This window comes from Arvicanthis niloticus, chromosome 17, assembly GCF_011762505.2.
Source record: "Arvicanthis niloticus isolate mArvNil1 chromosome 17, mArvNil1.pat.X, whole genome shotgun sequence".
In the NCBI taxonomy this organism is placed as follows: Eukaryota; Metazoa; Chordata; class Mammalia; order Rodentia; family Muridae; genus Arvicanthis; species Arvicanthis niloticus.
Window position 1 is genome coordinate 61,937,723 of NC_047674.1, and position 26,476 is coordinate 61,964,198.

A 26,476-nucleotide genomic window follows, 5' to 3' on the forward strand; every position below is an offset into this window, starting at 1 on the left:
GTCTCTGGTTGGCCTCAGTGGGGTTGATTTCAAGCCCTTGTGGGTGAGGGTTTGTTTGTTTGTTTGTTTGTTTGTTTTTTGTACAAACGTGTTGGGAAGGTTTAGACTAGTCAGCCCTTTTCCTTTTTCTTTTTTAATATTCATACTCCCTTCGCTTAAAACTGGGGTCACCATGAAACTCTCTCACAGTTGCACAGTTGTTTAAAATAAAGTTGGTGTGTAAGCTACAGGAAACATGCTACTAGGTAGCCAAGCAAGGCAGTCACTTCTCTGCTTGAATATCCTACTCTAGCTTATAAAAGCGCTCAGCTTCTCACTTCAAACATGTTTATATCTTTAGCAAACATATATATGTAGCACTACATATTTAGGATACTACATATCTAGTATTTTGTGGCGGGATTCCTTATATATCTGTTGTCCCTGTCTGTAAATGGCTTTATCTTGTAATGGTTGTGTATATTGTAGATGGAGTTACTTGTACATAATTTTAAATGTGTTGCTGGGAGCAAGGTGTTAGAGAATGAGTGTGAGGAAAAGGAAAAGATTGAAAGCCACAAAAATCTCAGCTCTGTGCACACTTTCTCATTTCTTTCTACATTCACCAAGCCAGTCTATTAAACAGTGAAACAGTGCATCTGAGAGCTAATGGGGTGAACTCCATATTCAGCTGCTGTCTACCTCTCTAAGGATGCTAAGCAGCAGACCAGCTCCCATCCTAGACTGGATTTAGATAGGGTCTTTTAACTGTATCCCCCATTTCTTTGTTCTCTGTGTGCACAGTAACTTCCCTTGTATTATCTGGGGTGAGAAATCTCAATGGAGTTCAGATAGTAAGGAGGACAGGGCAGAGGCCTATGTGGATAGTTGTCATAATGAAGGTTTGTAACTAGCTAACTGCTTGCTTTATTTATTTGTTTATTTATTTATTTATTTATTTATTTATTTATGGAACAGACCTCATTTGAGCTCAGGAAGAGCATTTTAAAGCAATTCAAAGAAACTAACAGAAGTCAGACATGAAATTTATATAAACACTCCATGTTTTAAACGGGTTCCCTTTTATTTTTTTATACTAATTGATTTTTGACTTTGGACTTAGTCCACAGATGAATCTACATTTTTCTTTCCGGAATATTCCTTAAGGTGATGACACAAATATCATCATGGATGCATCAGGAATGCAGTGTCTCAGGTCAGAGAGTATGACTCAAGCACAGAGAGACAGGAGAGATGACTGTCCTCACAGAACATCACTAGGGCTTTGGGATGAAAATCCGGAGTGCAGCCAGGACTGGCGCTCTGGGAGAGGTGGGGCTCAGGAACCTAGTTAATTTCAAGAAGCCAGGAATACCAGGATCTAGACAAACTCCAAGATCTTAGTAGTGACAGTGACCTTGAAAATGCCTTTAAAAAATAAAACTGGCAGGGAAACTGTCCTTCATGACAAAGAGCACCAGTTGAAAATGACAACTACTGATGTATTGTGTCTAGCTTTTGGCAGACATGTCCTCATCTGCCAGGTCCTGTGAGTACCATTGTCTGACCAGACAGTGACGCTGCACATGTGTTTCTGAGCCAGCACGCTCTACATGATGCATGTTTGTCTTTTATATTCACTAGAACAATCCTTTCTACTTTTCTGAGCATATATGTTCATACTTGGAGTCAGGGGATACATGTCAGTGGGAGTTGAATTCCAGATTTAGGAACTGGAAAGCAAGTTTGCATTAAAATCATTTAGTTAGTTAGCACACATTTTTATGACTTTTTATATTCCAAACAGTGTTATATGAACTGAGAATATATGTAGAATATGATATATAATGCCCTACCATAAACAACTTTTTATCCTTAACAGGGAAATAAAAGGAATATCAGACAAAGATCTCATTTAGCCTCTTATTTTCAATGCTTGGGGAGGACACAGCGTATCCCTCCACTTACAGACTTTAAGTGTAGCCTAGACATATCTTCATGACTGATACACTGTTCTTGTAGGAGGGGACATTTTGTTCACACAGCAGAGGATGTTATGTGTTAAGATTATGATAGGTGCTGGATCTTTCTCCTCAGTGAGCTTCAATTACCTGACCTTGCTGCTCATGGCATCATTCATGGAATAGAGGCACTAGAAGTACTATTTTTTTCAAAAACACTTATATCTATATCTGTATCTGTATCTGTATCAATATCTATAGTTATATCTATCTCTATCTCTATTTATATCAATGGCTATGACTTTGAAGTGCATATTTGAACATAAAACACTAATCTGATGCATTTAGTGAGATTCTGTGTGCCACTTTCCCACAATTCTTTAACCTCTTGGTTTCCATACACCTTTAAGTTGACCTTTTTTTTAAATTTTAAATTTACTGCTTTCAATTGCAATTGACCAAACATTTCAAAGCACAATGGATATCATGATTACTGGATGTTTTAGAAATTGTACTAGAGTGATAATTTTGATTCTATAATCTCAGAAAAGGGTTTAGGAATATTCTGACCCTTTCCCAGTGTGGTGGTTTGAATGAGAATGAACCTCAAAGACTCATAAGTTTTGAATGCTTGGCTTGTCTCTAGTTGGAAGACTGATTAGGAAGGATTAGGAGGAGCTGTTTCACTAGAAGTGAGCTTTGAGGTTTCAAAAGCCCACCTCAGGCCCAGTCTTTCACTCTTTCTGTCAGCAAGTTGTGGATCACATGTGATTTCTCAGCTACTGCTTCTGTCCTGATTAAACTTAGTCCTTTTAAGTTTTACAATGGTATGGAAGCATTCATGTTCAGCAGAACTCCAATTTCAAACTTCATACTTCCATGGGTCACTGATATGTCACAAGACATTGGTTCCTGATGGGCAGTAGCTGAGACAGCCACGTCTTCTATTATCATAGGGGCAGATAATCAGCATTCTGTGTTCACTGTAGTCATTAATAATCATGTGGGGTATTCAATGTTTCATAATTGAATGGGCTTTCTGATAGATGACTTTGTCTAACTAGACTCTAAGTATGTTTAAGAATAATTAGGTTAAGCTATGATGTGTAGAGAGTTAAGTGCATGACATTTTAAATTTATGATATTTTCAACTTCTACTGGGTTTACTGGGACAGGATCCCAAGGTAAGTCATGCGCTATCTGCCCAGTAATTTAAAGCACTCAATGCAATAAATACTTTACTTTTGGTGTGCAATAATATATACGATAAACGGAGGATATTGTGGCAGTCTATTATTGTTCTAAGATTTGTTGTTTAAATTACTTATGGCCTGTCTTTGGGTGCCAGCTTATTACATTGCATGTATGGTAGACAAATTTCTCTACATTCTTCTTAATGGTTAAAAAAATGAAATAAAGAAAAAACAGAAAAGAGGAAAAAAGAAAAGAAAAAGAAAGCTAATCATTTCAAGGTGTTTTAAGGTCCTTTTGACCAATTGCTTACTAAATTCATATTGTATGTATTGTATGTACAGCTGGGAGGGGAATTAGAAAGTAGAAATAATGTGTTTGGGAGAGATATGTGTGGAAGACATCAACAGTTCCTTCTGTCTCAGCCTTTTCTGGCTCCTCTGACTAACACCCCCAGCTGTAGTGGTTTGAATAAGAATGCACTCCACAGGCTCACATACTTGAGTGCTGTGCCACCAGGGAGTAAAACTCTTTCGGATTAGGAAGTGTTACCTTGTTGGAGGATTTGTGTCCTGGAAGGAGGCTTAAAGGTTTCAAAAACCAGGTCTAGTTTCTTTCCCTGCTTGCTGCCAGTGGATCAAGATGTTAACCTCTCAGCTACTTCTTCAGTGCCATGGTAATCATGGCCTAAACCTCTAAAATTTTAAGCAATGTCCCCAGCTAAACACTTTTTTTTTTTTTTAAATAAGAATTGCCTTGGTCATGGTGTCTCCTTACATCAATACAAGAATAACTAAGACAGTCTCTGACAAAAGTTTCATCCCCAATTGAGTGATCCATTTCCTGTGAAGCTAAGCCTCTCATGGCTCAGATCCATTTCAGATATATGGATGACATGAACTTTCCATGGCCACCATCAATGCCAGAGTGTGTTATGCATTACCTTCCATGGTACTTCTTTGTTAAAATTTCTACAGATAACATGTCTGTGTCTCCATTATCCCATACATGAAGAACATGAAAAACCATGAAAGGGGAGAAATTATGTTTCATTCTTTATATAAGTCTTAGCATCATGCCTGAAAAATAATAGTCAAAACTAGAAGGATGAAATTATTTCCTTTCCACTAAAGTAAAAACGCTTATGAAGAATTGGGAAATTATTTAATCTGGAGTTAAATGAGAAAGAATACTGATTTTTGGAAAAGGCAAAACTGGACAATATAGTAGATACTGAGATCATCCTTGTGAATTCAATTGCAAAATGCTCTTATTTCATTCTTATAAAGGCTTGAGCTGTGTTTATCCTGCTAACTAATGCTTGCTTGTATATATGTGTCTGTATGTAAACATGTGTGTTTATATACAAGTGTGTACAGAGCCCAGAGGTCAATGCTGGGTATCTTTCTCAGCTATTCTCCATATTATGTTTTGGAAAGGTCTCTCACCAAACCTGGAGCTCACCCATTCTGGAAGATTAGCTAACCAGCAATTCATCCCCCCATCCTTACTTTCTGCTAACTTTTTACAAATGTGCTGAGAATACAAATTCAGATCCACCCTGCTGACTGAACCAGTCTGCCCAACCCTGACAGTCTAATGGCTGACAGAAGTTTTCTTGAATATCAAATAGCTAAAACATAAAACTAGAAATATAAATTGTTTAGAGATATTTCCTGGGCAAATAAAACACACCCCATTTACTTCAGAAAGGGATCCCATTATCCACCAAAGTAACACCTGTGCCAAAGTCCAGCTTAGTGAACCCATGAGATTTTACAGGGATCTCTACCAGGAGTATGAAAGAGTTACAGGAGCAAAAGTAATTTAAAAAAATTCACCACTAAAATGCCCACGCTAACAAGGATGCTAATTCATAAGATTCAAACCTTGAAGCTCTCTGAATGAAAATTTTAGGCTTGTAACAATTTTGATTTAAGGTCTATTTTTTTTTGTGGAATAATTTCTTTCTTTTAGTTATATTTTACACAGGATGTCTTTCTTCATCATTTTGCCCTTTAAACTATGTGTCTTCTGATCTCTTTTAAGTCTTATACAGACAGCATATTGTTGGGTTATGCTATTAAAAATCCATTCTGCTAATCCTATATTTTAAATAAGTTTCATGTGCCTACATTTAACCTAGACAGTGGTGATATGAAACAATTAAATTGCTACAGTGTGATACTATACCTTATTTGAAATCTTTGGGTCCAGAAATTCTCTGATTGTAGTATTTTCCTTTTTAGATTTTTGTAATATTTAAGTATAAATACTTAGGTTAATTGGGAATTTTATTCTTATTTAAATGTGAAATTTATCTTTTACATAGATCCTGATGATGTTATATATCTTTTCTATATGCTCTTTTACATAAAAATTTGTCTTTTTTTATTCATGTGATTATTTTACCTGCATACATTTATGTGTACAATGCGTATGCAATGTCTATAGAAGCTGGAAGAGGACCTCGAATTCCCTGGAGCTAGTTAGACAAAGTGAACTTCTATGTAGTGCTAGAAACTGAACCCTCTGGAAACAAGAACGGAGTAGACCCTCTGAAAGAACAGTGATTTTTCTTAAGCACTAATCACCTCTCCAGTCCTATACTAACTACAACAATTTTTTGTTATTGTTTCTTGTGTCTGTGTATATGTGTATCTAAGTATATCTATGTATGGGTATGTGTGTATTTATGTATGAATATGTGTTATATATCTGTGTATGTGTGTGTTTGCGTTTGTGCATATCTGTGTCTGTCTGTCTTAGTTGGGTTTTCTATTGCTGTGACTAAACACCATAACTAAAAAGTAAGTTGGGAAGGAAAGTATTTATTCAGGTTATACTTCCACACTGCTGTTCACCACCAAAGGAAGTCAGGACAGAAACTCAAACAGGGTAGGAACCTGAAGGCAGGATCTGATGCAGAAGCCATAGAGATGTGTCACATACTGGCTTGCTATCCCTGCTTTCTTATAGAACATACGAACACAAGCCCAAGAACAATCTTCAATGGGCTCAGCCCATCCCCATTGATCAGTAATTGAGAAAATGTCTTATATTCGGATCTCATATTTTCCTTAACTGAAGCTCCTTTCTCTCTTATGATTCTAGCTTGTATCAAGATGACACACAAAATCAGTCTGTATAGTATGTATGTTTATGTCTGAGTATGTGTGTCAGTATCTATGTATCTATGATGGTTGGAATGAGCATGGTTCCCATAGACTCATATTTGAGTACTTGGTTCCCAGTTTGTGAAACTGTTTAGAAAGGATTAGAAGGCTTTATTAGAGAAGGTATGTTACTGGGAATGAGCTTTGCAGTTTCAAACGGCCACATAAGGCCTAGTCTTTCTCTCTATCTCTGCCTATTGTGAATCAGATATGAGCTTTCAGCTATTACTTCGGTACCATGTCTTCCTGTTACCATGCTCCCCACCATGATGATCATGAACGTATCCTCTGAAACTATAAGCCAGTCCACAATTTAAAGTTTTCTTTTATGAATTACCTTGGTCATGTATGCCCCCACATCAGTTAAACAGTAACTAAGAAGGAAGTTGATACCAGGGACTAGAGTATTTCTGGAATAGGCCAGACCATGGATTTTGTTGAAGAAATATGGAAGACCCTGAGACTTTGGATGAGACAAGCTTTAAGTAAGGCTTGATGGGCCATTCTAGCAGCATTGAAGACAATATTGAAGACAATAGTATTGAGAGCAATATGGGCTCAATACAATAATAACTGGCTTAGAAACAATTTTTGTGATATTGTGCTGGCTAATTTTATGTGAACTTGACACAGGCTAGAATCATCCAGGAGAAGGAAATTGCAATTGAGAAAATACTTCCATAAAATTGGGCTGTAGACAAATCTGTAAAGCATTTTCTGAATCAGTGATTGGTGTGGCCTTCCAGCCCATTGTGGGTGGGGTCAGTCCTGCAGGTTGTTCTATAGGAAAGCAAGCTGAGCAAGCCATGAGGAGCAAGTCAGTCAGCAGCACCCCTTTGAGTCTGCATCAGCTCTGGCCTTTAGGTTCCTGCCCTGATTCAGTTCCTTTCTTGACTCACTTTTATGATAAACAGTGCTGTGGAAATATAAGCCAAATAAATATTTTCCTCCCCAAATTTTTTTCAAGTTCTCTTTCTTTGTTGGGTCTTTGTGTTATTTAGGGATCAGCATAATTGTGGCTTCATAGAATGAATTCGGTAGTGTTCCTTCTGTTTCTGTTTTGTAGAATAGTTTTAAGAGTATTGGTATTAGATCTTCTTTGAAGGTCTGATGGAATTCTGCACTAAACCCATCTGGTCCTGGGCTCTTTTTGGTAGAGAGACTTTTAATAACTGCTTCTATTCCTTTAGAGGTCATGGGACTGTTTAAATGGTTTATTTGATCCTGACTTAACTTTGGTACCTGGTATCTTTCTAGAAAATTGTCTATTTTATCCAGATTTTCCAGTTTTTTGAATACAGGGTTTTGCAGTATGATCTGATGATTTTTTGAATTTCCTCAGTTTCTGTTGTTATATCTCCCCTTTCATTTCTAATTTTGATGATTTTTGGATACTGTCTCTGTGACCTGTGGTTAGGCTGGCTAAGGGTTTATCTATTTTGTTTATTTTTTCAAAGAACCATCTCCTGGTTTTGTTTATTCTTTGTATAGTTCTTTTTGTTTCTACTTGGTTAATTTCAGCCCTGGGTTTGATTATTTCCTGCCTTCTATTCCTGTTGGATGTGTTTGGTTTTTTTGTTCTAGAGCTTTCAGGTGTTCTGTTAAGCTGCTAGTGTATGCTTTCTCCAGTTTCTTTTTGGAGGCACTCAGACCTATGATTTTTTTTCTCTTAGCACTGCTTTCATTGTGTCCCATAAGTCTGGGTATGTTGTACCTTCATTCTCATTACATTCTAAAAAGTCTTTAATTTTTTATTTCTTCCTTGACCAAGTTATCATTTAGTAGAAAGAGAGAGTTGTTCACCTTTCATGTATATGTGGACTTGTTGTTTTTGATGTTATTGAAGACCAGCATTAGTTCGTGGTGATCTGATAGGATGCATGGGATTATTTCACTTTCCTTGTATCTGTTGAGGCCTGTTTTATGACCAATTCTATGGTCAATTTTGGAGAAGGTACCATGAGGTGCTGAGAAGAATGTATATTCTTTCATTTTAGAATGAAATGTTCTATAGATATCTGTTAAATCTATTTGGTTCATAACTTCTGTTAGTTTCTCTGTGTCTCTGTTTAGTTTCTATTTCCATGATCTGTCCATTGATGATAGTGGGAAGTTGAAGTTTCCCTTTATTATTGTGTGAGGTGTAATGTGTGCTTTGAGCTTTAGTAAAGTTTCTTTTATGAATGTAGGTGCCCTTGCATTTGGAGCATAGATGTTCAGAATTGAGAGTTCATCTTGGTAGATTTTTCCTTTGATGAGTAAGAAGCATCTTTCATTATCTCTTTTGATAACTTTTGTTTGAAATTTGATTTTATTTGATATTAGAATGATACTCCAGCTTGTTTCTTGAGACCATTTGCTTAGAATTGTTTTTTACACCTTTTCCTCTGAGATAGTGTCTGTCTTCAACACTGAGGTGCATTTCCTGTATGTAGCAAAATGCTAGGTCCTGTTTATGTATCCAGTCCGGTAGTCTATGTCTTTTCATTGGAGAATTGAGTCAATTGATGATTAAAGACATTAACGAATAGTGATCATCACTTCCTGTTATTTGTGTTGTTAGATTTAAAATTATGTTTGTGTGACTGTCTTTTTTGGGGGGTGTATTGAAAGTAGATTACTTTCTTGCTTTTTCTAGGCTGCAGTTTTCTTCCTTGTGTTGGAGTTTTCCACCTATTATCCTTTGTAGGGGTGGATCTGTGGAAAGATATTGTGTAAATTTGGTTTTGTTATGAAATATCTTGGTTTCTCCATCTATGGTGATTGAGAGGTTTGCTGTGTATAGTAGCCTAGGCTGGTGTTTGTGTTCTCTTAGGTTTTGTATGACATCTGCCCAGGATCCTCTGGCTTTTATAATCTCTGTTAAGAAGTCTGATGTAATTTTGATAGGTCTGCCTTCACTTCATATGTTACTTGACCTTTTTCCCTTACTGCTTTTAATATTCTTTTTTTTTTTTTTTTTTTTTTTTTTTTTTTGCATTTGGTGTTTTCACTATTATGTGACAGGAATAATTTCTTTTTTGGTCCAATCTATTTAGAGTTCTGTAGGCTTCTTGTATGTTCATGGGCATGTCCTTCTTTAGGTTAGGGAAGTTTTCCTCTGTAATTTTGTTAAGATATTTACTGGCCCTTTAAGTTGGGAATCTTCACTCTCATCTATACCTATTATTCTTAGGCTTGGTCTTCTCATTGTGTTCTGAATTTCCTGGATGTTTTGGGTTATGAGCTTTTTGCATTTTGCATTTTCTTTGACTGTTGTGTCAATATTTTCTATGGTATATTCTGTACTTGAGATGCTGTCTTCTATCTCTTGTATTCTGTTGGTGATGCTTGTAGGTATGACTTTTTGATTTCTATATTGTTTCTATATCCATTTTTAGATCCTAGATGGTTTTGTTCAATTCCTTCACCTGATGGTTGTGTTTTCCTGCAATTCTTTAAGGGATTTTTGTGTTTTCTCTTTAAAGGCTTCTACCTGTTTACCTGTGTTATCCTGTATTCCTTTAAGGGAGTTATTTATGTCCTTTTTAAAGTCCTCTATCATCATCATGAGATGTAATTTTAAATCAGAATCTTGATTTTCTGGTTTGTTTTGGGGTATCCAGTGCTTGCTGTGGTGGGAGAACTGGGTTCTGATGATGCCAAGTGGCTTTGGTTTCTGTTGCTTATGTTCTTGCCCTTGCCTCTTGCCATCTGGTTATCTCTGGTGTTAGCTGGTCTTGCTGACTGACTGTGGCTTGTCCCTCTTGTAAGACTATTTGTCAGCACTCCTGGGAGACCAGTTCTCTCTAGGAGGAATCTGGATATGGAGAGCTGTGCAGTATTAGCTCCTAGTGCAGAGGGAAACCAGAAAGATCCTTTCCCCGGCTGGTTTTTTGATTCCTGTGTCCTGAGGGCTCCTGGTGGGTTCTTGTTGGACCAGATATTTGAGCAGAAGTGATGGTCTTAGTGTTAGCACTCCTGGAAGACCAGTTCTGTCCTGGTGGGATTTGGGTATGGAAAGTTGTGGCACAGGGTCAGCTCCTGGTGCAGAGGGAAACTGGAAGCTTGGTCATGGTATTTCAATTCAGCAATAGAAATCCTAACTAAGAAAGATATTTTGGCAATGAATGTGGCAACTCTTTATTATTGTCTTTAAAAAACTACCTGGGGGTAAATTAAAGAGCTTTGGATGAATGTCATTGACCAAGGAGATTTTAAGACAACCTTGTATTGACTGTATCATGTGGTTGTTAGTGATCACTCTTATGTAGATCTACAATGAAAAGGAACATACTGGGCAAATATATATATTACAATTTGAGGAGAAAAGGAGAACTGGGAAATGTAATGTTGAAGTCAAGTCCTGTACTAAAGGAGATTTTTTAACCTTTCAAACTTAAAGCTTTTAGCTTAAAGAATAGCCTGTAACTAAATGGAAAAACTGGATTGGTGCCATCAGTTCAAGACCCATCCCAGCTAATGCTGCAAACTACTAGAGGAATAAGCTTGAGTTACTTCCTAGAAACCATCAAGGAGTCACTGATTATGAAAATGCAAGTCATGGAGGGGCCACCTTCCAGCCATAGGAGGCAGCAGAACTTGGCATTTTAGTAAGGGGCTATTAGATGGTTGTTCCTTCTATTTTCCATTCCTTTCTATTTTGTTGACTGTAACACATTTCTCTCTTTTGGGTTGGTTCCAAATTCAATCTTTAGCTCTCCTTAACAGGATCCCAATGGCTCTGCCATCTCTAGCCTTTCAGAGTCTCCAACACAATTCAATCTTTACCTTCACAGATTCACAATGGCCTCTCTGAGCCTCTACAACCATACATTTGGCTTCAGTGATTTGTTTTTACTGCAAAGGAAGATTTCACAACCCCCTTATTAAGACAGTGTATGTATTTATATGTGTCTTTACCTGTTTTGTGTATGTGTGTGTGTATGTGTATATATGTATATAGGTATATGGGTATATGGGTGTGTTTGGTGTCTGTATATGTATGTGTTTCTCTGTATATCTCTATCTATCTATCTATCTATCTATCTATCTATCTATCTATCTATCATCTATGTGTGTGTGTGTGTGTCTGTATATATCTGTCTGGTCATGTATGCCTCTGTACCTTTATGTATTTATATGTGTATGTATGTGTACATATTTGTCAATGTTTGTGTGTGTGTATTTGCATGTGTGTGCATGGATGTTTGTATTTATGTGTGTATTATTATATGTATGTAACTGCATGCATTTGTGTTTGTGAGTGCATATGTGTCAGTGACTGTATATATTTGTGTGTCTGTATGTTTGGTACATTTCTATCTGATTGTGTATATGTCTGTGTATGTGTGTATGTCTATATATGTCTGTTTATGTATGTATGTATGTATGTACATATGTATATGTGTCTATGTGTGTATCCATGTATGTATGTATGTATGCATGTATCTTTGTGTATCTGTGTATATGTACTTGTGTATGTATGTGTATGTATGAGTGTATACCAACAAATAGGATATGTGCATTCTTAGGCTTTTACCCCAGAGGGTACTTTTTATATTAATTTTATATATAGTTGAGTCAGGTGTGAACATGATTGAGGTACAGTTTGCTGTAGACAAACCAAATGCTGTTCAGCCTTACTATAAAAAAGCCTTTCCTCAGTTAACAGTGGTAGATAATATAGAGATTTACCTGCATAAGATGTGAGAACACAGTATACAGAAGACTTTTGTATTGATGCCTATCCATCAACAGTTTAGCAAACACACTGGAAGCAGATGCAGGGGACATAGAACTGAAAGTTAAAGGGCTCCAAATGTCAGCTTCTCAGCAAGACAGTGCCTTTGAAATTAAGAACTTAAAGCAACTTCATATGCTTCTACTTGGTCTGCACAAAAATGGGCCCGTGAACAGTAGACAAAGATAAAGATAGGGCTTAGAGGTCTTATTCCTCACTGTTAAACTATTTGTTACTGATAGATTCAAGGAGACAAGGAGTCATTGCCTTCAGTTTCATATTCAGTGATAACACCACCAGGTCTCAATTGACAGTTATAATTCAATGCTCTCACAGATGTCCTTAAATAAAGTAAATGAGTCATGAATAAAAATCAAATGTCATAAGTCTGGAAAAGTCATTGGTAGAATTAGGGAGAGGAGTATAGGAGGGGCAAGAGAAAGGTAAGAGAGTGTACAGGGAGATGTTGTAAACAAAATATCTTAATTGTAAGCATGAAATTGTTGAAGAATAAACTAAGTTAATTTTAAAATGAAAACATTTTATATATATATATATATCATAATGTCATAAAGAAACCAACTATTATGTAATTAATATGTGCATATAAAAATTAAAATATTCAAAAATTTCATAACTTTATAGCATGCCTGGGCTAGAAATACTATAATTTCTCTCAATGGAAAACTGTATAAACGAACTGTAACACATTAATTCCACAATAATCTGGTTGTCAATAATGAATAAGATTATGGCTGAGAGAGTAGCTTGCTTAACAAGGATGGGAGCCAAGATTTAGTCTTCATCATCATCAAAAAGAAAAAAATAATAAGAAATGCAGCAAATTGTGTGAATTTCTAAGGATTTTTATAGGGAATACAGCCAGTCCTTTAGGGTTTACTATACATTTAATTTTCATTACATTAAATTTTTATTAAATTTATTCATTTTTATGTGTAAGTGTTTGTGTGCATATGCATATATGCAGTCTTAATTAGCACTACTGTTGGTATGATGAAGCATTATTACCAAAAGCTACTTGGGGAGATGAAGTTTATTTGGCTTATGTATCCTGAATCATACAGTCTATCAAGGGAAGTCAAGGCAGGAACTCAAACCTGACAGGATCCTGGAGGCAGGAGCTGATGCAAAGGCCCTGGTGGAGTACAACAGTTATTAGGTTGCTTTTTTTATTTTTGGCTTACTCAGCCTACTTTACCAAAGAAACTAGTATTAACAGTATTAACAGTCCAGTGTAGTGCCATCGATGGGCTTGGCCCTCCCATGTCAATCACTAAGTTTAGACTATGCTGATATTAACAAAACCTCCTATGTGTTTTATTTGCTTGTTTTTAAGATTGTAATTTAATGACAACACTTCTTCCCTTCTCTTATTTTCTCCATACCTGCCCATACAACCCTCCCTCCTCTCCTTCAAATTTATGGCTGTTTTCCCATCAATTGTTATTGTATGCATATATGTATTTGTACATAAATTATATATATATCCTTACATATAACTTCCTAAGTCCATATAATGTTTTCTGTATGTAAGTTTTTAGGGAAGACTGGTTGGTTGTTATTTCATTAAATTTTTAAATAAACCAGGAAGTAACCTACATCTTAGTGATATTGAGATGTAAATATACATAAATAAGAATATAAATATTATGTTTTAAATGTTAAATTCTATCTCTTCATTGTTTATATAGAAAGGCTATGATGTTTTCTATATTAACCTTGTATCCTTCAATTTTTCTGTAACTGATTTAAAAAGTTTTCTAGGTAAACTTTCAGATTGTTTTACAAATATTACTGTGTTCTCAGGAGCCGACGACAATTTGATTTGCTTCTTCTCGGTCTGTGTATTGAAATTGCATTATCTAAGACTTCTAGCACGATACTAAAAATAATAGTTAGAATGAAGTTCCTTGCTTCTGATAAATTACATTAAATTTAATTTAAAGCTGTCTCAATTCTTTGAATTTGTATGTACAAAACTATGACTATGTGAAGCCAAAGTGAATTTATATTGTTGTCTATAATGATATTACACTGTGAAATGAATCATTACAACCTTTCCTCAATTATTCACATTTTTTCTATTTTAGAAGTAGAGTTTGTTTAATTATTTAGTCCCTAAATAGTTTGTAGTCATTTCAGAATCTCAGAATTCATTTTAAAAATCAAATGAATAATCTTAAAGCAAGGCCATCATTAAATCCTTAATATTTTTCTACACAAGGAAAGAGATCTCTGTTCTAGCTACTCATAGGGCATATATTATGCACTTAAGGAAATTAAAATCCAGCTAAGATGCCTTATGAGAGTGAAACATGACTTATTTTTAACATTTTGTCCACACGAATCATTAGAATTTATTTACTTTTTGAAGAGAAGAAGTAATTAGAAGAAAATACATCAGCCAATTTCTTATTCACTATTGCAGTGACCAAAAGGAAAGAGTGTTCCCAGTTTAGTGGTGGAAGGTTGCTGCGACATTTGCTACAGTTTTCCCAGGAAAATGCAAGGACTTTTGCTCAATATGATAGTCTAATCTACTCTCTCAATAAATGAATGTTATGCTGTATAGACCTATGTACATAATGCTTTTAATTTTTTCACGTTATGTAAGCTATATCACAAAAGTAAAAGTTAAAGGTGATCAGGTTCTTACTTCATGCTGTCAATCCACTGAGCAAAGCAAACTCAATGCTTTTTCTATAACTTTTCTACAGAGTCAGAGCTTCTTATTCCTACAGCACATGGGCTATGGAATGCCAAAGTAAGTTTATGTTTCCAATTCTTGGTCAAATACCACAACTGAACCTTTTTGTTTTCCCATAAGCTTTTCTATTTGACAATATATTTCAAATAAAACCATAATTGGGCTTGGTGCCATGGACCTTTAGTTTCAGCTACTTGGGGAAACTCTGAGGGAGGAGAATCAAAAGTTGAAGGCCTACTTGGGCTACAGTCAAAATAAAACATCCAAGACAAGAGAGGTATGAACAAACTATTCAAAGGTAGTGAGCTTCCCTAGAATGCCCAACATGTATAAACCTCTACTTAATCCCCAGTACTAGGATAACCAAACCAAATTAAACAATACCAACCAACCAAACAAAAACCAAAGAACTACATGATGTTATGGCATCACTTACAGAAAAGTCTTTTGATTTGGAAAGTAAATAATTCAATAACTTAATTCAATTCTATATTATATATTGACAGGCTGTCACTGATAATATAAAAGCTTCAATTTTGCCTCATGTTTCTATTCTTTGGTTCACCTCTCTAAGATAAATCCTTCTATCTGGGCAATCAAGGTAAAGATAGATAGATAGATAGATAGATAGATAGATAGATAGATAGATGGATAGATAGATAGATATAAAATCTCTTTATCTATCTCTATAATTTGTGCTAATTATGTGAACAAAAATTTGTATTGTTTGTTATCATTAGTTATATTGAAGGGTAAATACTTTGAGTAACTCTCCATTTCCTCTTTGTTCCTTGTTGTAACACTGGCTGATTTGACAGTACGGTGACATTCCATGGCCTAGAATAAATATGCAGATCTATTTTTTTGTTTTGAGATCATGAGTCTGGTAACTCTAAACATCTTAAAATCAAACTTAGGTAAAAAAAATTAAAGTTCTGAGGAAAGTTGAAAAGCTGGTATGTTAGAGTTCTTTAGAGAAACAGAACTGATGGAACACACACACACACACACACACACGTACTTTCTCTGCATGTGTTTCTGTGTACCACATCTATGCCTGGTGGCCACCACAGAGGCTAGAAGAGACCATCATAGCTCATAGAATTGGAGTTGCAGGTATGACCCACCATGCATCTCTCTAGCCTCCGTTTTAGGATATTTTATTTATTCCTAGATAATTTCATATATGCATACAATGTATCTTGCTCACATTTCTCCAACCCTCCCTTTCTTTCTGGCTCCAAAAACATACCCTTCCCAACCTCCTGTCCTCCTCTTGTTTTCCCTATAAGCCCTGACTACAATTGGTACTGCTTACATTTGTATGTGTGTAGATCAGTTTGTTATACTAAGGATAACTTACCAGAGGCCACTCCCTTAAGCAAAAATCCTTTTTTCCTGCTTTAGTTAGTGTTACTATTGTGATGAAACAGAACAATTTGGGGAGGAGAGGGTTTATTTGACTTACCCTTTCACACTACTATTCATCATGAAACAATTTCAGGACTCTAATTCAAACAGAACAGGAATTTAGAGGCAGAAGCTGAAAGAGAGGTCATGAAGGAGTGCTGCTTACTGGATGCTCCTTATGGCTTGCTTAGCCTGCTTTCTTATAAAACCAGGACCACCAGCCCAGGGATGATACTACTCATAAAAGTCAAAGCCCCACTCATTAATTACTAGTCTACAGCCCAATATTATGGAGACATTTTCTTAATTGTGGTTCCATCCTCTCAAATGACTTTAGTTTCTATCAAGTTGACATAAAATTATCTAGCATACTGTCCCAGCAATCATAAGCTGTCAATTGTTCTTCAACTAGGGGTGAAGTCTTCAGAGTCCTTCCTCATATCCATATCTGATATGAGTTCTAGAGCACTATGGTTGTGTCATATCTTGAAGACTCCTTCCCATCTTCTGACTCTTACATTTTTTTCCTTCCCTATTCCTTCCAAATTTTCTCTGAGCATAGGAGAGGTTGCTACATGTTTCCCATTTAATGCACTGAGTACAACAGTTACAAACTCTCAGCAGTTTGACCAATTATTAATGTGTCATACTGGATCCTGCCTCTCCACTGGGAATGCCTAGGGGCTTGGAAGGACAAATTCCAAAATGGAGAGTCCACAGTGGTTCCTGGTTTCCACTCTGGGTACCCAGAGTTTCTGGTATACCACTGAGAGGGGAAGTCAGGAATGAGGGTCCAAGTTCTATGTTTGTCCTCAAGGCACTGAGTGCCAGGTAGGAAGAGGAAGGCAGAGCACAGGATGAACAGGATCTGTCCTAGTAAGGAGCAGATGCTGAGAGTACCAGAGGGACTAGAGAAAAAATAGCCTCCCTCAAGAGTTTTAGTGGCTGCTCTTTAAGGCAAAGGCCTTTCCCTTGGTGATTATTAATGAGGCAGTTCTCTGAGATGATCGTTAATTGTTCATATTGTTTTATTTGATGGTGAATGTGAATGCTTATATGTTATTTGGTGTGAACCAGGGATTATATACCTTTGTGGGGAAGGAATGCCCAGGAAGGGAAGGCTCAAGACTATCTAGATACCCCTTTAGCATGGAGAAGAGTTCCAGGTGTTATGCTACATGACTGACTGCCTATGAGTCTCTCAGTATAGTGTCATGATTACATGTTCTAAAGCAGGCACAGAGACAGATAGAGACTTACTCCACTCCTGCCATTCTCAAATCAATCAAATCAATCAAATCAAATTCCTGGGATTTGAGCTCATTCAGCCTTACCAGTTCTTAGGCTTGTCTGGTAACATGGGCCTATATGCCCTACATTAGTCATTGCACTGACTTCTTACTACTGCAAAAAGGAGTTCATTTGAACAAAGTTGAGAGTAAGCTATTGGTATAAACATCAATATTTAGAAGACAGTTTGGCAACATGTGTTTGGTTTTCTTCACAGCCCACCAGAAGGTACCATTCTCTCTGGGAGAGAGTCTTTTCTGCTCAGTAAATTCTTCCTAAAAAAAGCTGTCAAAGACCTGCCCAAAGATGCATTGCTCAAAGGATTGCAGAATATAATTAAGTTGAGAAGACTAAGTACCAAAGCTTGTCTGGACAGTGGTTGGTTTCCACAGGTGAATAATGAAGTAGAATATGTAGTCACCACCTCACATTCACATGGCCATAGACTTTAGTACCTGATCTTATTTTCTGAAGAAGGAAGCAGATAATACACTTCAGTTTTACTTTGTTTATGTTAGAGTGAGGTCAGTTCATAACTTAGTTAATTTTCTGATTTATCTGACATGATTTTTGAGAAGACAGTGTAAGAAGAAGAGAAGTATTTCAGCTCAGTGCTCAGGTAATATGAACAGAAAAACATGTTTGTGATGTTATGCTCAAGTTGCAATTTTCTCAAAGACCACAGAGAGAGCCAATTCTGATGTAAATACATAAACATTTTTATTATAAGCTCTCTAGCAAGGTCTCAGCAGGTCAGAGTGAGAGTCCCAAGTCTAGGGGTGCAGGGTATTTATTTATTGTAGTTACAACAAGCTTGAGGCATTTCCATATGGGTCAATGAGTTAACATTTTAAAAGCTGTATTTTGGGTGTAATCTGCAGGAATTGAACACAGGGACAAATCTACCTGACAAGCATAATGAGTTCATTATCTAGTCTCTGTGGGATGTCTTAAGTTATCTATATGTACCTTGACCCTGCTATTGTAACATGACTGGCTGTTGATAAGGAAGGTAGGTTGCCATAGGATGCTTGCTCAGGAGGACTCTGTGATTTTCTTTCTGGAATTGGAGTTTAGCCCAGGGTCTTGCACAAAACGGCATTTCTTTGTAAATGGGATTGGTTGGGCTTTACAGAGACAGTAGGCCCCAGCTATAGGAGTGAACACAACATTCTTAGTGAAGGCAAAAAAGAGGGTGCTCAATTAGGCTGTGGCTAGGCTATAAGGCTATAGTTTATAAGTCCTTAAAAGTTCCACAGCATTCTAAGTCAGTGCCATCTTGGGACCAAATGTTTAAGCGTGTGAGCTTGTGGCGGCATATTACTTAAATAATGCCCAAAGGAAAAAGAAGATCAATTTCCATAAAAATGGAAAAATAAAAACAAAAAGGATCAGCCATTTCTATCATCTGCATTTTGTTTAATATACTATCTAACAGAATTCCACCCTTGTGTATCTATGTGACATCTGCTTTATTTAGAAATTTTGCATAAATTATTGTGTATGCATGTATATGTTTTGTTGGTTAACTTTACCACAGTAAAATAAGCCACCATATCAAACTGTCAGGCACCAGATCAGAAACTGAGAGTCAGAACAAAGGAGACATTGTACTGTTATATAAAGGTACTTGGCCCTGCAAATTCTTGCTGCATGTTTACTAACACATTTTACATGATTTACATATGTTTGACTTTATCATGGGCTTTACCACAATCCTCTAATTTCTAGTACAAAAATACACTAATGTTAGATGATTCTTTCCCCTCAAAAAAACAAGACTTCTACTTTAAAAATTATTTTTATTTAAATCTGTATCAGTTAGCTAAAACTTACTGATAGTATACATTAAAGTATCCTAATAATTGATTTGTTAAGGAGGATAAGTATATTTCTATTTAAGAAAAGTATTCCCTAGTAAGAGTGACAGGTAAAATTTACTTGAGAGGAAAACTTGTATCAGAAAACAGACTAATTTATCTCTTGTTATTTGAATATTAGCCATAGGCAATAATTTTTACCAGTGGTGAATTTATAACACTACTAGGGACATATTCTTTTCTAAATGCAAGCATCTGTCTCTTCAAGCAGGTTTTACCATCACTAATTTTCAACAGCTTTATTATATACACCAGGTATTCACAATATGATTGGTTTCTACCTCTTAATCCATCTGACTGGAAGAGCTCACAGGAAAGATGTCAGTTCATAAGTCACAATGGCAGTGGCTTTAGCACTATTCTAAGAATTATGATAGCAGTGTTGAGAGCATGGTAATCCTCAAGGTGACAGTGGATTGGCTGGCACACTGTTACAGATGAGGCTGGAGAGTCTCTATTGTCCCACTGGAGTTCCTGTCTGGTTACAGGAGGTGACCTCCTCAGATTCCATATCCCCAATATAGTAAGTCACAGCTAGAATCACCCTTATTGATTCTTGGAGCCTCCCTTATCCCAAGTCTTTGTCTCATCCTGGAGGTGCCCCCTACCTTCTCACAGCCATCAGTTGCAGATTTCCATTCATTTTCATGGCCATCTAGCTACGTCTCCTGTTCTTCCTCATATATGGTCCTGAATCCCCCATTCCCCTCTCCATTCTCCCTCTTTCCCAGTTCCCTTCCTCTATCTGCCTCTTAAGACTATTTTATTCTCCCTTGTAAGTGAGACTTAAGCTTCTTTACATGGGTCTTCCTTCTTCTTTAGCTTCTTTGGGTCTGTGGAGTGTAACATGGTATACCTCTCTTTCATGGCTAATACCAACTTATAAGTACATACAGTGCATGTCTTTTTGGGACTGAGTTACCTCATTCAGGATGATATTCTCAAGTTCTATCCATTTGCCTGCAAAATTCATGATATCTTTGCATGTTGTCCTCTGAAAGACTACCTAGAATCTGACTCATACAGATACAGACATCCACAGACAAACAGTGGACAGAGCTTGAGAACTCTTATGGAAGAATAGGAGGAAGGATTGCAGGCCTGGAAGGAGATATTAACTCCACAGGAAGACCAACAGAGTCAACTAACCTGGACCCTTGGTGATATCAGAGTCTGAACAACCAATAAAAGAACATACACAGGATGGACCTAGGCCTCTCTGCTCATGTGTAGCAGATATGCAGCTTGGTCTGAATGTTGGTTTTGAACAACTGGAATGGGGGAGAGGCTATCCCAGAAACTGTTGTCTGTAGGTTGTGGAATTTGTTCTTCTAGCTGGGCTGTTTTGTCTGGCCTCAGTTGGAGAGGAAGCACCTAGTCTTGCAGAGACTTGAAGTGCCAGGGTGTGTGGGGATATCCAGGGCCCTCTCCCCGACCTGCTCAGAGGAGAAGGGGAGGGCATTATGGGGAGGATTGTGGAAGAGGGTGAAAAAAATGATCAACAAATCCAGTTGTAGCTATATAGGAACAGTTGGGAAAAGCCAGGTACATCTACTGTGCCTTGGCTGTAGATGAATTTGTTTTTTACTAGAGGCAGACTTTTTCAATTTAGAGCACAGGTTAATATACTTTTAAATAGTCCTGATGGAGGTGTACATCATGCAACATTTTCATAATTTTATTGTAGAAAAATCTCTTTCTCAGACTTCTATAATAAGTCCTATAAGTGGTTTCTTTACACATCTCCACAGGCAAATGATCTTTGCAAGTAATTTTCCTTTGTACTCAGCCTCATCTATAAATTATCTTCAATTTGCAGTAGCATTTATTATTATATTTTTGGGAAATGACCTAAAGGTACTGCCTGGATAAAATACTGTACCCCAGGCTAAATGATTAACTGCTATTCAAAGACAATACACCTCCATTGATTTATTTTCTCTTCTAATATTAAAAGGTCTTTGAAAGTTCAATATCTTTAAAAAATAACTTTGGATTTCAATATGCTATCATTGCTCTTGAATTCCATCCCAGCTTAATTGCCCCAGTGAATGAAGTAAGACATATATTATTTAATGTTCTATATAAGTAGATACAACAAGAAGATATGAGAAGGAAAGAATTTACTATATATCAGTTGCTTGTATTAGTAAATATTGTGGGATATACAAGGAACCATGCGATCATATCATTTGAAAAATTTGTTTCAATAAACAAATTTTAAAAATTAAATAATTTGCCTAAAGTCAAACAGGCTGTCAGTAACAGAATCAAACTGAAAGCAGTTCTCCAGTTCCCAATCCAGCTTTCTGATAGTCTTTGTGCACCAAGTACTGATTTAGTCACCTTATTCTTGAATTCAGACAGTTCTTTTTTGGATCCTCCTCACACACATGAACATTTTCTGAACAGCTATCTGTGGGTCCACACATGCTACCCTGCTGTAGCACATGGCCACTTGAGAAGCTAAACGCAGAAGCTTGACTGCACTTATCCCAATACCTTTGCAGGGCGGGTGCTGGGCTACAGCGAAGTGCTCAGTCATTGCTCTGGGGGTGGGAAAGCACAGTCTGGGATATGAGAAAGCCGAAGCTGGAGTTCCTAGAACCCTGGACACCCAGTTGTCCAAGGAGTTCCTCACAAAGGAGTTGGGAATGAAGTGTTGGGGGGTCCATGAGACAGCAGGTTAAGGACAGCATCTATCCTGTGACCAGGGCTGGAAGCTCCTGCTTAGGTCTTTGTCAAAGGTAGCTGCTATTGTCTGGGGGCACAGGTGGACCTTCTATGGGAGATTTAAGCAGTGGCTCTGTAGGCAAAGGCCTGCTTTATGCTCCCTGTGGCATTTCTGGATGAAAGAGCATCCTTGTTTCCAAACTGTTTATGGGTTGTTCATTGTGGAAAATGGATGTGTATCTACTTCTCAGGGTAGACCTGAGATTAAATACCTTTTGTAGGGAGGAATGTCTGGAAAGGGAAGCTTATTGGCTAAGCCCTCAGGGTTTTTAGGTACCTCATTAGCATGGAGAACTCTGTTCTGGGCCTATATGACCACGGGGCATGTTTCCTTATGTGGGATGTGTGTCAGGTGTTACAGACCGGGAGTTTGGCAGGGAGCAGGGAGGCGCCTATGGTCTCAGGTGTGTACCCATCAAGTTTCTGGGGTCTCAGACCTGCTTTATACACCAAGCTTCCTGGCATGGCTTACCATCCCACAGCTACCAATTCAGCTCTGAAATACCTTGTGCATATCATATTCATGTTTTTACCAAATATCTAGGGTTAGACCTCTGGGCAGTATTATAAGGCATCACCACATACCATACCATCTAAGATAAACACATCACATGAAATGAAACTGAGTGGAACATTCTAATCTGCATAATTTAATTGAGAATAAATGTAAACCCAGGAGAAAGATGCAGATAATATTCAGTAACAATAGATATTACCAATTGTTGATCCTTTGAATTGAAAAAAATGAGTGAAAAACCATGCTGATTTTCCACAAATACTATGGCTCTCTTGGAAATAAGTCCTGTAGATAATGAAGCTTGTCTGGGAAGGATAACTCTTGATGTGTTGAACTCATTGTGAAAACTAAGTATAGCTGATCACATAACTTTGGGTTTGAATTTCCTTCATAATGTTTTAGCTCTCTAGCCATTTTTGGAGGAGACAGTTTTTGTGAGCTACTTCTTGAGTATCACCTATTGCTACTAGGAACATTTCTTTCAAAGAATCTAAGAATAGACTCAAAAGAAAGATAAAAGTCAACTTTATTATGCTGAAAAGAAAATTCTTATTGTAGGTAAATTGTAAATTTCAGCACATCGTGGAGTAGAAAGATGGGGAAAGAAAGGAGAAAGGCTATGCCTTTTATGAGCAGGCACATGACAGAAGTAAGAGTGGAGGGAACTTAGAAAAAGAGTAGGGAAGCCTGAAGGATTCTGAAAAGCACAAAAAGCATCCAAAAGAAGAAAAAAGATACAAAGAAGAAAAGGGGAAGGTTGTTGATTTTTGGATGAGGACTCAGAGAATCAAGCTTAACAAACTGCAAGCCTGTGGCCCATAAATGACTGTACAGGGTATGGAGATTCTAGGAAAGAAAAGTACCTTTCCCCTCAAGCCTTCAGTATGGCTTAAAGTGACCCCACCTTCCTCAGGGGTCTTCCCTTGGCCAGGTGATAGACCCAGCTGGATTAACTCTTAAAGGAGGAGACAGTAGCATGTTTACACTCAAAGGTAGATTCTATTCTCTGGCTGAGAGACAGCAGCTTTCTCTTAATGGGTCTGAATACTGTTCATGTCTTCTTTTTTTTTTTTGATATACCATAATATTAAGCAGAATCACTACATTTCTGTACTGTTCCTTTAGATTGTCGTGCAACTTGCTTATGGTTTCTTTTTAGAAAAAAAAATCTGGGTCTCAACTCAAGTTTTCTTTATTAAATTGTATTTTTCCAGATGTTAGAAAATCACATATTATTTCGGGAGGCTCCAAATGCTGTTTGTAAAGCTAATTTTGTGTGTTCCGTCTCTTGGCTACTCTGCTCTTATATGGATCAAGTATGATCCAAGCTTATATGGCTGCCTTGTTGTTTGAGTAATGATGTCTGAGGGTAATACCCTTGAAATTGAGCTGTCTAGCAAGTTGCAAAGCCTCTCTAATCCAATTGCTATGTCTTTCTGGTAAAGTTCCAACAATGGATAAGGGATTTACTCTTTTTACCAAAATGCTTTATCTATTGAGTTTCAGGACTGACTAGCATGTTTCAAAATAGTGTGAGTTGTTTATAAAAAATAAGTTTTCTTTGTTTCTATAATCAAAAAGCTTTGTAGTATCATTTATATTACTGCTCTCATACTAAACTATGCATGAGAACATTTTAAAAACAAGCTTTTTTCTCTGAAAGTTCTTAATAATATGTATGGTACTCAAAGGATAAACTGTACCCTTTAGTGTTTAAACATACAGCCATTTTAGAAATACCTTTACGAATAGGCTTACAGTTCTAGGGATAGACAGGCTGAATGTCAGACCATGGCAGGTGCCTAACATTTTGTCAGTGCTCTGTGGCTGCATCAGAGCATGGCAGAAGATGGAGGGCATCACAAGGTGAGACAGAGCAACCCTGCTCATTCAAGTCACTCTTCTCCTGACCACGAAGCAACTGCAGCTATCATGAGGCCTTACTTGCAACCATGTTCAATTTTAAGTCCTTAAGGCCCTGCTTCTAAATACAATTTAAAGGAAAGTATGGGGATTAACCTTTTAAGAGAAGAACTTTATGGAGACTCATTTAAACCACAACAATGGGTATGAGTAGTAAGAACAGATCTTTTTAAATTCCCCATCTTTACATAAGGGATCACTCAGTTTGCATTCTAAAAGGCACTTTTTTTCTTGTTGTTTTTAATCTCACCCCATAGAATATAATATATACATATGTGTGTGTGTGTGTGTGTGTGTGTGTTTGTGTGTGCATATGTATAACCTGGCAAAAATGTGACCACAGTGAGAGACAATAACAATCGTTTTCTAGACAAAGTAAGGTTGGATGATACAGGGAGAAAAGCAGAGTGAGACATATAAGTTACTTCCTGTCTCAGAGCCCACCACAGCATTCCACCTGCGTGGTCCTAAGAGCTGAAATAAGGCAGAAGCCTTCATCTAACAGCTTTCTTCTAAATGTATCGCTGTGATATATCTAGAATATCTAGAATCACACTTCAGTATCTAAGAATCATCATGTCTAGTGATTAACAGTGAATATGGAATGTATCCATACAATCTAATTTATTATCTAGAGACAATTGGACCTCTCTGTCCTTTACAGATTTAGTGTCACAAACTTTAAATCCAAAGAGTGTTACCACCAATTCGCGAGGAAGCCCATATCTTCCCATCTTTGTCAATACTTGCTACTATATGTCTTTTTATTGTAAGCATTTTAAAATATGTATGGTGATATCTAATAGTGGTTTTAATTTTCATTTTTCTAAAGATGAGAATGATGATGAACTTTTAAAAGTGTCTTTTCTGTTTTCCTTAGTCAAAAGTCTCCTTAAGTATTTTATACGTTTTAAAATTAGGTGTTTTGTATTATAGATTTCTAGGGATTATTTATGTATTCTAAATACACATGTTTTAATGTTATGTAATTTCCAAAGTTTTCTTTTTTATTGAAAGTAAAGCAATTTTTATATATTTTGGACATGATTTTCCCTCTCTTATCTCCTCCAAAAATTTCCCCACATCCTCACCCTTCTAACTCTATGCCTTTTTTCTCTTTGTCTTAAGAAAACAGACAGGTAAATAGAAAAGATAATCAAATAAGGAAAAGACAAAGCAATCAAACTAAAAAACAAAAAGAAACAATGAAAGAGCATGAGAAATGCACACACACACACACACACATACACACACACACACACACACACACACACCAACACAATAAGACAAACCAACAAACAAAAACACCTCATGAAAACACAAGACAGGAAACTATAATATGTAAGGAAAAGAAGAGAAAGATTAAAAAACAAAATTTCAAATAAAGCAATATAGGCAAACATTCTCTAAAAAATACCTGTTGAATTTATCTTGTGTTGGCCATCTATTGCAGGGGATGGGCCTTTCCATGTGTTTGTATACTCAGTGAGAATCCCTTGGAGAAACTAATTTTTCCTTTGTGAGAAGGATTCTTTTGGTTATTGGAGATAGTTACCTGGTTGGGGATGGGAGCTCTTGTCTATTTTTCCATCTCAGTGCTAGGACCCTATATGGATTAGAATTGTGGAGGCCCATGCATGTTGCCAGTTTTTGTGAGTTCATTTGTGCATCAGTCCTGTTGTTTCTGAAAGATACTGTCTTCTTGTTGTCTTCCATATCTTTCACCTCTAACGATCTTTCCACCTCTTCTTCCACATAGTTTCTTTAGTCCTGAGTGGAGGGTACCAAGAGACCAGCTTTGGCACCAAAGAGTAAACTGAGGCAGGCAGCTGATGAGGGGTCAGCGTTGAGAGGAGCTGACACAGGTGGATCCAGATACCTACAGGGGCTTCAGTGGTTAGAGAAGGGAAAGGAAGAACACACATGCACACACACACACACATACACACACACACACACACTGCAC

General features: G+C 37.0%; 1 long non-coding RNA gene across 1 annotated transcript in view; it reads left to right on the top strand.

Moving 5' to 3' along the window:
- The window catches only part of LOC143434884 (uncharacterized), a 46,074-nt gene that overhangs the window by 558 nt on the left and 19,040 nt on the right, over positions 1–26,476 (top strand). The window lies entirely within an intron of this gene.